This window comes from Hibiscus syriacus, unplaced genomic scaffold (assembly GCF_006381635.1).
Source record: "Hibiscus syriacus cultivar Baekdansim isolate YM2019G1 unplaced genomic scaffold, ASM638163v2 tig00110987_pilon, whole genome shotgun sequence".
Lineage (NCBI taxonomy): Eukaryota > Viridiplantae > Streptophyta > Magnoliopsida > Malvales > Malvaceae > Hibiscus > Hibiscus syriacus.
The window spans coordinates 2,280,307-2,292,116 of record NW_024062941.1 but is presented as its reverse complement, the minus strand read 5'-3'; positions in this window follow the sequence as shown (position 1 = coordinate 2,292,116).

Sequence of the window (11,810 nt, the reverse complement as noted above, 5' to 3'; positions counted from 1 at the left end):
AAGGCATGTACTCACTTTTGATACCTTATTCTACACCTTTTCTTCTTCAATTAATTTCCTAGCCTTCTTTTCTTCAACCGCGATAGCCTTACAACTTGAGCACCTTGGGAAGATAGTACAAAGACATGGAAGTGGACCGAACTGAGAGAGATGGTTGTTCGTTAATTGAGCGTCAATTTGTCAAACCTGAATCAATCCCAAAAGGGAGATTTATTTTGTTAAGTGAAAAACTCTTATTTTATTTTGGGATGTTAAACCGTGTATGCTATGATTTGAACATGTTTGATGAAATGCGTATTCAATTTACCTTTTTTTATCGATGTGATTATTGTTGTTGGAGCATCACTAAAGGTAATAGTATGGAATGTACATTGCTCAATCACTGCACCGAGAGGAGAGTAACATCATAAGTAGCATTATACACTATTGGTTCGACAGTATCAGAGATGAATGACTCTCACAAATCATTATACAATTTGTTATACGTTGTTGTACCACAATTTAATCTCTATGGATTTAACACTAGACGCATTAATTTACGTCCACTTTTACTACTTGATAATGATAGTGTGCAATTGCGCCATTCATAGCATCGTGTCTATGTAAAGCTGCAATTCTTCTATATTTTTCTATTTTAACTTTAATGAATTTTTTTTCTCTTTTTTCCATAATTGTTACCAAAAGAATTTCTCACATAAAACCTTGATATTTATTTTATTTTACTTGCGCCATTCGTAGCATCATGTCTATGTAAAGATGCAATTCTTTTATATTTTTCTTTTTTAACTTTAAAGAATTTTTTTTCTCTTTTTCCCATAATTTTATTTAAAGAATTTTCACATAAAATCTTGATTTATTTTATTTTGCGACCACTATATTTTTCATTATCTTTAACATTATTAAATATAAAAAAATAACAAAACATGAGTGATAAAAAATTTCCTTGTACCCTACACTATTAACTAAACTGTCGGAACCGTCTTTCGGTTGGACCCAGATTGGACTTCGGCCTGAATAAAATGTGTTAGAGCCGCCACCGATCATTTAAAAACAATTTTAGATTGATCGGACATCATCTTATCTGATCTGCGTTTTACCAGAAATGTGTCGGGTTTAGGAGTCGGTTACAGTCAATGAAGGATTAGCACCCTTGAATTGCCTTTTCGGTACCATTTAATTTATCGGTTGTCTTAATTACGAAAATTAAAAATTTAAAATTTAAAAACCCGATTCGAATTACTGATCTTTGATTGGTTGAAAGTATCCCTAAAAAGTCAAGATAAATATTAAATGGTGTAATATGTAAATATAAAAAAAATAAAATTAAGAATATTAAAAAAACCTTAGGGTCCCTAGGCCCTCATGTTGCTGCCTCTCTAGAAACAATGAAATTCACTTTTATATATGCTTGAATGTGGTCCCATGGAAATCGGGTCTAAAAAATTAACCATTTATGTGTAGGTTTAGTGTGAACATGGCCCAGTGTTGTTCATTTATTCCAACTTTTGGAAAGTGAACATTATCCATACTCTCGCTATCTTTGCTATCTTTGCTTCCTCGTTTCCATGAAATCATCCTCCACCAAATCCTCATCAGGTCCAAGAGCGGCCGGATGGAAAGCCAGGCAAATCGAACGAATTCGAAGCCCCTTTGCGGAGAAAGGTTCATACAACGAATGGAATTACAACAAGCTTCGGATTTGGTTGCTCACATGGTATCACAAGGTTATTTTCATCGATTCAGATTTCCTAGTTTCAAAAACATGGATAGCCTCTTCCTCTTAAATATCTAGCACTCTGCCCAGCTTCTCCTCGCCCTCCTTAACGCTTCCTCAAGGTTCTTGTTTGAGAATCTGGGCTTCGACGAAGTGACCAATGCGGGAACGAGCCATGACGGGGATTGAGACGACATGTTTTATTTGTTTGGTGAAAGAAGGATCGGGTATGTGCGAAATGCCTTGGCGGTTAGGTTCGGTGATGACTACACACAAGCGTCGGCTTCCTCGGACAAGTTTGGCTTGGTTGAGGGTCGAGACTTCGATAATGGCACCGCCACGGAGCATTTGAGCAATCCCTGATTTGATAGAGAATGGGTTTTTCTTGGTGTTAGTGATAGTAGTGTTGTTGTAGCGAGTTACGGTTTCGTCTTCTGCCATGGCTGCCAAATGCTTGTGGATATGCTTCAATGGAAGTAGTGGAGGCGAAAATTTCTTTCGGCTTCCTTTTGCTTTAGAGATCCGTAAGTTGATTGGAGGATCGAAACTTAATGAGAAATTAAAGAGATGATGGACTGTTGTGTTTGGTTAATTCGAGAAGTTTCGATGAAGATCCATAAGTGTGAGCCTAGAACCCAGACAGCTTGTTTATAACTTTTCCCTTGCAAAGGTTCACCCCATATTGCAAATGGCACCAACATAAGCTATACTAGCAGCCATCACAATCACTTTCGCAACGAAAATGCAATTCCCCAGAGATAATTCTCTCCTCCTTTCTTTTGCCTTACTTCTGCAGCAATTTATAGCCTATGAATCCCTTGTTTTTTGGTTCGGTTTTAATGTTTTATTGGGATTGAAATGCTACGTGATTTATCTGTTTGGTTATGATCTTCACGAAATCCATGATACGCCGGATGATTCAGAGCGTGGATTGGTTGCATCTACCGTGAGGACTCTCAAGAGTCCTCAGTTTGGCCGGTGGTTCATCCCTTGTATGATGGTTGTATGGCGTTGAAGGGAAGAAGGAAGAAAAACCAAACTCACCTAAGGCTGCACACATACTGGGCTGGGTCATTGGGCCAGTAGAGTTACGAGTTGGGCATGACAAAAACCAAAACAAAAAACATTACTAATAATATGTAATATAACATGTATACATAATAATAATAAAAATGTTTATAATATATATATAATATGGTCGAACGAAAATGAGTGTCGACAACTGTCCCTTTTTGTCCTTTTTCGTGAACAAAAATAGGACAAAATAAAAAAAGACACAAATTTTCATTCAGTGAGTTGAAGAATAACTCCTATCGAATTGGGTTGCGGATGGCTCCTCCGTCGCGAAGTCGAGCCCATCTTGATATGATATGGAATTGAAGTCGTAGTTCAAAATTTGAATCAGAATGTGGTTTCTCGTTGCCCTTCGGTCTTCTTATCGGTTTAAAAATTCGACTAGAAATAATTCTTTGAACTCCACCATGTGGTTGATAGGCCCTCGAGCTGAATGAAATCGAACTTGAAAGGTCTTCGTTGACAGATAGTTTTTCTCAACTTAAGTTGTGCTGTCGGAAAACAGTTTTTTGTCACTAACGCGACTAACCCAGGTCTTCTTCTCGACTTGAAAACCTCAGCTACCACCGGAAAGTAGTGTGATTGATGTGTCATCAAGCTTAATGGAACCGAACTCGAAGGTTTTTATTGACATATAACCCTTCTCGCCTAGAGTATGTTGTACCGATATTGAGATATTGCCCTCAGATCTTCTTGACTTGAAGACCTTGGCTTCAACCAGAAAGTATTTTCTGGATGTGTCACCGAGCTGAATGGAATCAAACTCGACGATTTTTATTGAAAGATAACCTTTGCCTTGAGATAAGCTGCAAATGATGTGCCTTGAGCTGAGTGTAATCGAACTCGAAGGTCTTTTGTTGGCTGATAACCCTTCTGCATTGAGTTATGTTGCAAATGATTTGCCTTGGAGCTAAGCGTAGTCGAACTCGAAGGTCTTCAGTTGGCATATAACCTTTTTGCCTTGAGTTATGCTGCAAATAATATGCCTTGAGCTGAGCGTAGTCGAACTCGAAGGTCTTTTGTTGGCAAATAACCTTCTTGCCTTGAGCTATGTTGCAAATGAACACGATATCCTTCATCGTGAAGTTGAAATCGTGGATGGTATTGTTATTTGTGGGCACGATTCATCGTGAAATTGAAATCATAGGGCCCCTTCGTTGTGAAGTTGAGCCTTGAATTGGACATCCTTCGTCGTGAAGTTGAAATCCAATCTGAAGATGAATGTTACTGGTGGCACGATTCCCTTCATCATGAAGTTGAAACGTAGATGGCCCCTTCGTTGTGAAGTTGAGCCTTGAATTGATATCCTCCAATCCATATAAAGATGAATGTTGTTGGTGAGCAGATTCCTTCGTCGTGAAGTTGAAACTGTGGATGGCCTTCGTTGTGAAGTTGAGCCTTGAATTGGATATCCTTCGTCGTGAAGTTGAAATCCAATCTAAAGATGAATATTACTTCGAGTCCAATATCCTTCACCGTGAAGTTGAAATTGCTCTGAATGAAACTGGGAAGCCCTTCGCCGTGAAGTTGAGCTTTGAATTGGATATCTTCATCGTGAAGTTGAAATCCAATCTAGAGTTGGTATGATATCCTTTACTGTGAAGTTGAAATCGTGGATGGCCCATTCGTTGTGAAGTTGAGCCTTGACTTGAATATCCTTCGTCGTAAAGTTAAAATCCAAGCTTGTATTGTTTCGAGTCTAATATCTTTCGCCGTGAAGTTGAAATTGGCTTTGAATAAAACTGGGAAGCCCCTTCGCCGTGAAGTTGAGCTTTGAATTGGATATCCTTCGTCGTGAAGTTAAAATCCAATCTTGTGTAGATGGGCACATATCCTTCTTGTGAAATTGAAATCGTGGATTTGTGGGCGCGATATCCTCCGTCGTGGATGACCCATTCGTCGTGAGTTAAGCCTTAAATTGGATATCCTCCGTCGTGAAATTGAAATCCAATCTTGAGAAAGTTGGTTTTGAGTTGGATATCCTCCGTCGTGGAGTTGAAATCCAATTTTAAACAAATTGTGTCGCTTCAAGTTCAATATATTTCACCGTGAAGTTGAAATTGACTCTGAACGAGACTCGAAAAGTTATTTTGTCGTCAGAAAGTCGCCCCTTCACTGTGAGGTCGAGCAACCACCATCAACTTTTGAATGTGCTTTTGAATCGAGTATCTTTCGTCTTGAAGTTTAAACTTGACTCAAAAAGTTGCAAAAAATTATGTATGCTAAAAATGATAAATGGGATGCTCTTAAGTATGTCTAAGATGCATGCAACATGAATTAATTCTGTTTTATGCCTTGGATGGAGCCTCATTTTTGTCTTCTAGTCTCGTTCTTGGAATCAATCATGCCCCATTTTCTTGTCAGGTTATTGATAATGTCACAAGTTCTATCTGATCTCTCGGACTGATTGTCTTGTGAAATGCTCGAAATTTGGCATTGTTCGTTCTTTCTTCAATAGAGGCAAAATGAGCCTTAGCACCTTCCAAGACCTTTCACATTTGAGACTGTCCTATTTGAAAAAGTTTTTTCCTTTCTCTTATTCAGTAGGGAAGAAAAAAGATATAAAAATGCAAGAATTCTGTAAAACATTGCCTCTTAATTCAGGCTCGCAATCAAATCGAATCAAATTATAAACATGAGTTCAAAGAATATCAAAGGAATCAATAGCTCTTTTAATGCTTTCAGAGTTATAGCTCTTTGACAAATATTCAAGTGGATGAGTTGGCTTTAGGTTGACCTAAGGTTTTAACCATAAAAAAATGTCATTTTTTGGGTCATTGAAACATGCTTTTTCTTTGGCTTGGCATTTTAATTGGATGCGGGCAAAATGATACAACTAGTATTATCAATTACTAGACCCTCTATTTCAGTTCTCTGAAATCTTCCATTTGTTCAAGTTTGTAAGCTCCTCTAACAAAGGTAGTGCGGAAATATCGGTCTAAAAATGAAATTCCTGAGTGCTCGTGTGAAGTTGACTATAACAGGTGTTCCTTAACTCCCTTAGTCCATCTTTACCGAAACTCTTTATTTAATTTTGCCCTTGTATGGCTAGCTAGATCCATAAAACCGAGGCGTTTAACCAATTGCTCTAGAGGGACAACTTAATATCATTGTATAGATATTATAATCACCTTTATCAAGCTAGCTGAATATTATCCATAAAGCCGGGGCGTTTAACAAATTACTCTAGAGGGACAACTCAAGCTTTATTGTATATTATAATCACCTTTATCAAGCTAGCTAAATCTTATCCATAAAGCTGGGGTGTTTAAGCAATTGCTTTAGAGGGACAACTCAAGCTTTATTGTATATATATAATATTATAATCTGGGTATACAGGTCCAATTTCTTAAGTTTGTTAAGAAGAAACTGTTATAGTCTAAGTGTTTTTGAAAGTCAAGGAATCTCATCTTTAGAGTTCAATTTCCAAACAATTGACATAAACTAGATTTGATTACTCGACTATTCCATCTGTAAAGATCATTATCATCCCTGAACGTCTTAAACAAAAAGTATAGAAATGTCATATGCCAAAAGATGCCTCATGTTTTCCGCACCTATGCAATTCTAAATACCAAGCCTCTTTTCATTCTTTTATGAGAAGAAAATGCTAGATCGGTTCTTGTAAGGGAAATGTATGGTGTTCGGGCTTTTAGGGGTAAGGTCCGAGTCCTTTGTTTTATTAGCTTGTCAAAGATCTGTAACTCTGAATCATTTACAGAATTTTTAATTCAGCTAATATTCAAAGAATTTCAAGTTGTAAATTTGATTCAATGCTCAGCATAAATTCATTGAAACATCATCATAAAAAGAAATATGTCAAAGTTCAAAAGCAGGTATCAAAAAGAAATATGAGAAAGTTCAAAAAAACGAGTCCAAACAAGATGCTGCAAAATGGAATAAAGCCTCATTAGGATGCCCCATTATTTCCAGAATGTCGAGGATTAGGGCCTTCATCTGTACTTGCTCCCTATTTTTCAACCGTTTCACTTGCTGGGCGTCCTTTTAATGTATTCTTAGATGAACAAATTTCTGCTTCGGGAGTGTCCTTTCTTTCATCGTAAAATTCCCACTCTTTTCTATTTGAACGAGTGTTATGTGGATGAGGCGTGTCCAACTCTTGTTAGTTATTGTGAATGTAATGAGGAAAAAGAAAGAAAAATAATGTGAAGTATGCAAAAATGCATGATGAATGAAATGTTCGAGGCATTGATCAAAAAATGTGTCTGTTATTATAAATAAACCTTATTGGATACAATAAACCTTATTAGATACAAAAGTGTTATGTCTTAGGAGACAAAAAACATTTTAAAGGTATAGACCCCGAATAACTTCAGACTAGTTGATTTGTCTTCAGCCTTTTTCTGTCGCTTGTTGAATGCCCTATCGAACCGTTCTGGCTTCTCTGGCTAAACTGTGCAAGTGATGAGCTGCTTGCTCCTAAAAGTATCGAATGACTGCCTCGAATGACTACATCGCCGACTTTCACTTGCTGAGCCTGTTCCTAAAGACAACGCCATTAGAGCCCCTATCAAAGTTTAGCTGCTTGTTTCTTGAATTTGTCAATAATGGCATGTTGTTTGTGAAGGTACTCTCCAAGTCAATTTTTCTCATCTTGCCCCTACAATCTTTGCCAGCTCGAAAAGTCGACTTTTGGTGTGCACAGTGTAAATCCCAGTCCATCCTGAGTATTCTTTGACCATAGATGGACTTCTGAGTTTTTCATCTCTCGTATTATAACCCCTTTGTCCATTAATACAGAATATTTACGTTTAACGAACACGTTTTTGGTGGATCGACACCTATTTTGAATGATGCACGTGATAAAAATAATAAAATAAAAGAAGACAAAAATGAAAGGGGGAAAAAGTTAGTGAGATAAATATAATAATAAAAAATTATAATGAAAATAAAAAGTCCTACCCCACATGCTTATTATTCATACCCGGGTATGATCTCTATCCCATAAGTTAATTTTGAACAAGTCCTAACCGCATAAACTTCTAGTTCACATGCTTTGAACATGAAATAAAGTATGAAAAAATATCGAAACAACCTAGGGTTTGCAATGAGATTTTGGGCTGGCCTATAACTCCTTGTAGTCTCCTGGTTTAGGTTATAAAAAGGTACTCGAGTTCTCCTTGCTGGTGCCCCCTTGGGCTTGCCAGACCCTTAGTCCTAAGCCCATTACAAGCTTATGTGGACTAAGTTAAACTCGAGATGATACATTCTCTTATGTCTGTGCGGTGAATAAATTCACACGAAGACATAAGATATATGTATCCCGAAGGTTACTTGCTAGCCTGTGCGGAGAATAAATTCTCACGAATGCGTCGCTTTCATCCCACTTAAAAAGGGTTCGGAGCTCGGGTATAGAGCCAGAGATAGAAACTTTTCAAAAATCTGAAATCATTGGAAAAAAATGTCAATATAACTATTTATTTAAAAAATAATCAAAGGTAAATAATTTGAATCGAATAAATAAATTAAAATTAAAATTTACTATTTTCGCATAAAAAGACAACCGAAAATTAATTCTGACCTGACTCACTTACCTGTCCCAGCTGAGTCGTCAAGCTATCAGAATCGTCTTTCGGTTGGACTCGGAATTGGGCTTCGACTTAAATAAAATGTGTTAAAGCCACCACCGATCATTTAAAAACAATTTTAGGTTGATCGAATACCGTCTTACCTGATCTACGTTTTACCAGAAATGTGTCGTTCGGAGTCGGTTACATCAATGAGGATTAACACCCTTGAACTGCCCTTTCGATACCATTTAATTTATCGGTTGTCTTAATTACAAAAATTAAAAATTTAAATTTAAATTTAAAATCCCAATTTGAATTACTAATCTTTGATTGGTTGAAAGTATTCCTAAAAAAATCAAGATAAATATTAAATGGTGTAATATGTAAATATAAAAATAAAAATAAAAATAAATAGAATTAAGAATATTAAAAAAACCTTAGGGTCCCTAGGCCCTTATGTTGCCGCCTCTCTATAAACAATGGAATTCACTTTTATATATGCTTGAATGTGGTCCCATGGAAATCATGTCAAAAACCAACCATTTATGCGTAGCTGTAGTGTGAACATAGCCCAGTGTTGTTCATTTATTCCAACTTTTGAAAAGTGAACATTATCCCTACTTTCGCTATCTTCTGGTTCCTCGTTTCCACGAAATCATCCTCCACCAAATCCTCATCAGGTCCAAGAGCCGCCTGGTGGAAAGCCAGGCAAATCAAACGAATTCGAAGCCCCTTTTCCGAGAAAGGTTCATACAATGAATGGAATTACATCAAGCTTCGGATTTGGTTGCTCACATGGTACCACAAGGTTATTTTCATCGATTCAGATTTCCTGGTTTTCAAAAACATGGATAGCCTCTTCCTCGTAAATATCCAGCACTCTGCCCAGCTTCTCCTCGCCCTCCTTAACGCTTCCTCAAGGTTCTTATTCGAGAATCTAGGCTTCGACGAAGTGACCGACGCGGGAACGAGCCATGACGGGGATTGAGACGGCACGTTTTTTTTGTTTGGTGAAAGAAGGATCGGGCATGTGCGAAATGCCTCGGCGGTTAGGTTCGGTAATGACTACACAACAGGCGCCGGCTTCCTCGCAAGTTTGGCTGGTTGAGGGCGAGACTTCGACAATGGCGCCGCCACGGAGCATTTGAGCAATCCCTGATTTGATAGAGAATGGGTTTTCTTGGTGCCAATGATAGTCGTGTTGTTGTAGCGTGTTACGGTTCCGTCTTCTGCCATGGCTGACAAATGCTTGTGGATATGCTTCAATGGAAGTAACGGAGGCGAAAATTTCTTTCGGTTTCCTTTTGTTTTAGGGCTCCGTAAGTTGATCGGAGGATCGGAACTTGATGAGAAATTAAAGAGAGTATGGACTGTTGGTGTTTGGTTAATTCGAGAAGTTTCGATGAAGATCCATAAGTGTGACCCCAAGAACCCAGACAGCTTGTTTATAACTTTGCCCCTTGCAAAGGTTCACCCCATATTGCAAATGGCCACCGACATAAGCTATACTAGCAGCCATCACAATCCCTTTCGCAACGAAAATGAGCCAATTCCCCGTAGATAATTCTCTCCTCTCTTGCCTTGCTTCTGCAGCAATTTATAGTCTAGGAATCCTTGTTTTTTGGTTCGGTTTTAGTGTTTTGTTGGGATTGAAATGCTACGTGATTTGTCTGTTTAGTTATGATCTTCACGAAACCCATGATACGCCGGATGATTCAGAGCGTGGGTTGGTTGCAGCTACCGTGAGGAGTTTGGCCGGTGGTTCATCCCTTATATGTTGGTTGTACGGCGTTGAAGGGCAGAAGGAAGAAGAACCAAACTCACCTAGTGCTGCACACGTGCTGGGCTGGGTCATTGGGCCAGTAGAGTTACGGGTTGGGCCTGACAAAAACCAAAACAAAAACATTACTATAATAATGTGTAATGTAACATGTAATAATAATAATAATAATAAAAACGTTATAATATTATATAATGGTTGGACGAAAATGAGTGTCGACATAAATTTGTGCTATGTAAGTTTGTTATTACATCATCACTTATAATGGAAAAAGTATTATCTAATCTTATTCAAACACATTTGGTAATCAAATCCAGCAGCTTCAATTCAATCTTCTGTTAATGTCCAAATTCTCTGCAATTTCTTTCCCTTCAAATAAAATTCTTGATAAGTCATCGTACTGAAAACAATCATGTGTGTGTGATTGTGTGTGTATTATGTATACTGAAAAGGAAAGATAAACTATCAAACTTTGCTATTTCTTTAGGTGTACAAGTCTAAGCCATAGTTCTTCCTTGTAAACTGATTCAAGGCGCTGATAAGTTGTTGCATACAAGTTAAAATATTATGCATGCATATGCAACAAAATCATACTGTTAAATAAGTCATATGTTCCGTCTATTAACACAAATGGATCAAAATCTCAGTGAAAACTGGCCACCATATTAGTTTCTGCTAACGATTGCTCATCAGTTTTGATTCTTAGTTTGGAGCAGATATCAGTGATAAAACCATCAGATGTTTTCGGATATTCAGATCCCAACAAAGACCCTTTTTCAGGGATTGGAGGACAATCCCAGAGGTGTAAACGTTTCAAACTTTCATCCTCCGATGTGGGAAATAGAGGGGATTTATTCTCGACATCAAAAGACTCGTCTATAAGCTGATGATCGTGTATGATGATATCACAGGGTGTTGAAGGTGATGTGAAAAATGAGCCAAATGACGAACTGGAAGCTCTTGATGAATCTGATGATGACGGAGATGATGTTGTTGAATTACCAAATCCTTTGATTTCTTTTGATGTTTTAAGGGCCTTTAATCTTGATTGTCTTAATGTTTCGCCTCCTTGTAGAAGTTCCACGACTTTATCTGATCTTTTCTGCATGTTTAGACCCCAATCCACCCTAACAATGAAACAATAATATGCGCATTAAACGAGGCAAATATGTAATTGATTTCATACCCAAACTATGACTTTCATTCTAAATTAGTCCTAAAACTTTTGAACATTATAATTCCATCCCTAAACTATGACCCTCTTTCTAAATTGGTTCCCAAACTTTTGAATTTTCCAATTTCAACTCCAAATTCATCCAAATATGTAATTAATTTCAACCATAGTTTAACCTAAATTTTGTTTTTTCAAACGTTGAATAATATAACTTGGTCTTATGATTTTACTAACAAGGGACGTGATTAGTACATACGTATAGTTTGGGATAAAATTGGAATGTTCAAAAAGTTTGGGGACCAATTTAGAATGAATGTACTATTTTGAGGATGAAATTGAAATGTACAAAAGTATGAGGACTAATTTAGAATGGAAGTCATAGTTTAGGGATGAAATTGAAATATTTAAAAGTTTAGGGATCATTTTAAAATAAAGATCATACTTTAAGGACATGTAATGCAATTAAATCTTAAATAAATATACAAGTTTATGATTTTTAATAAATATATAAATTATTCATAATCTCCTCAAATTCAT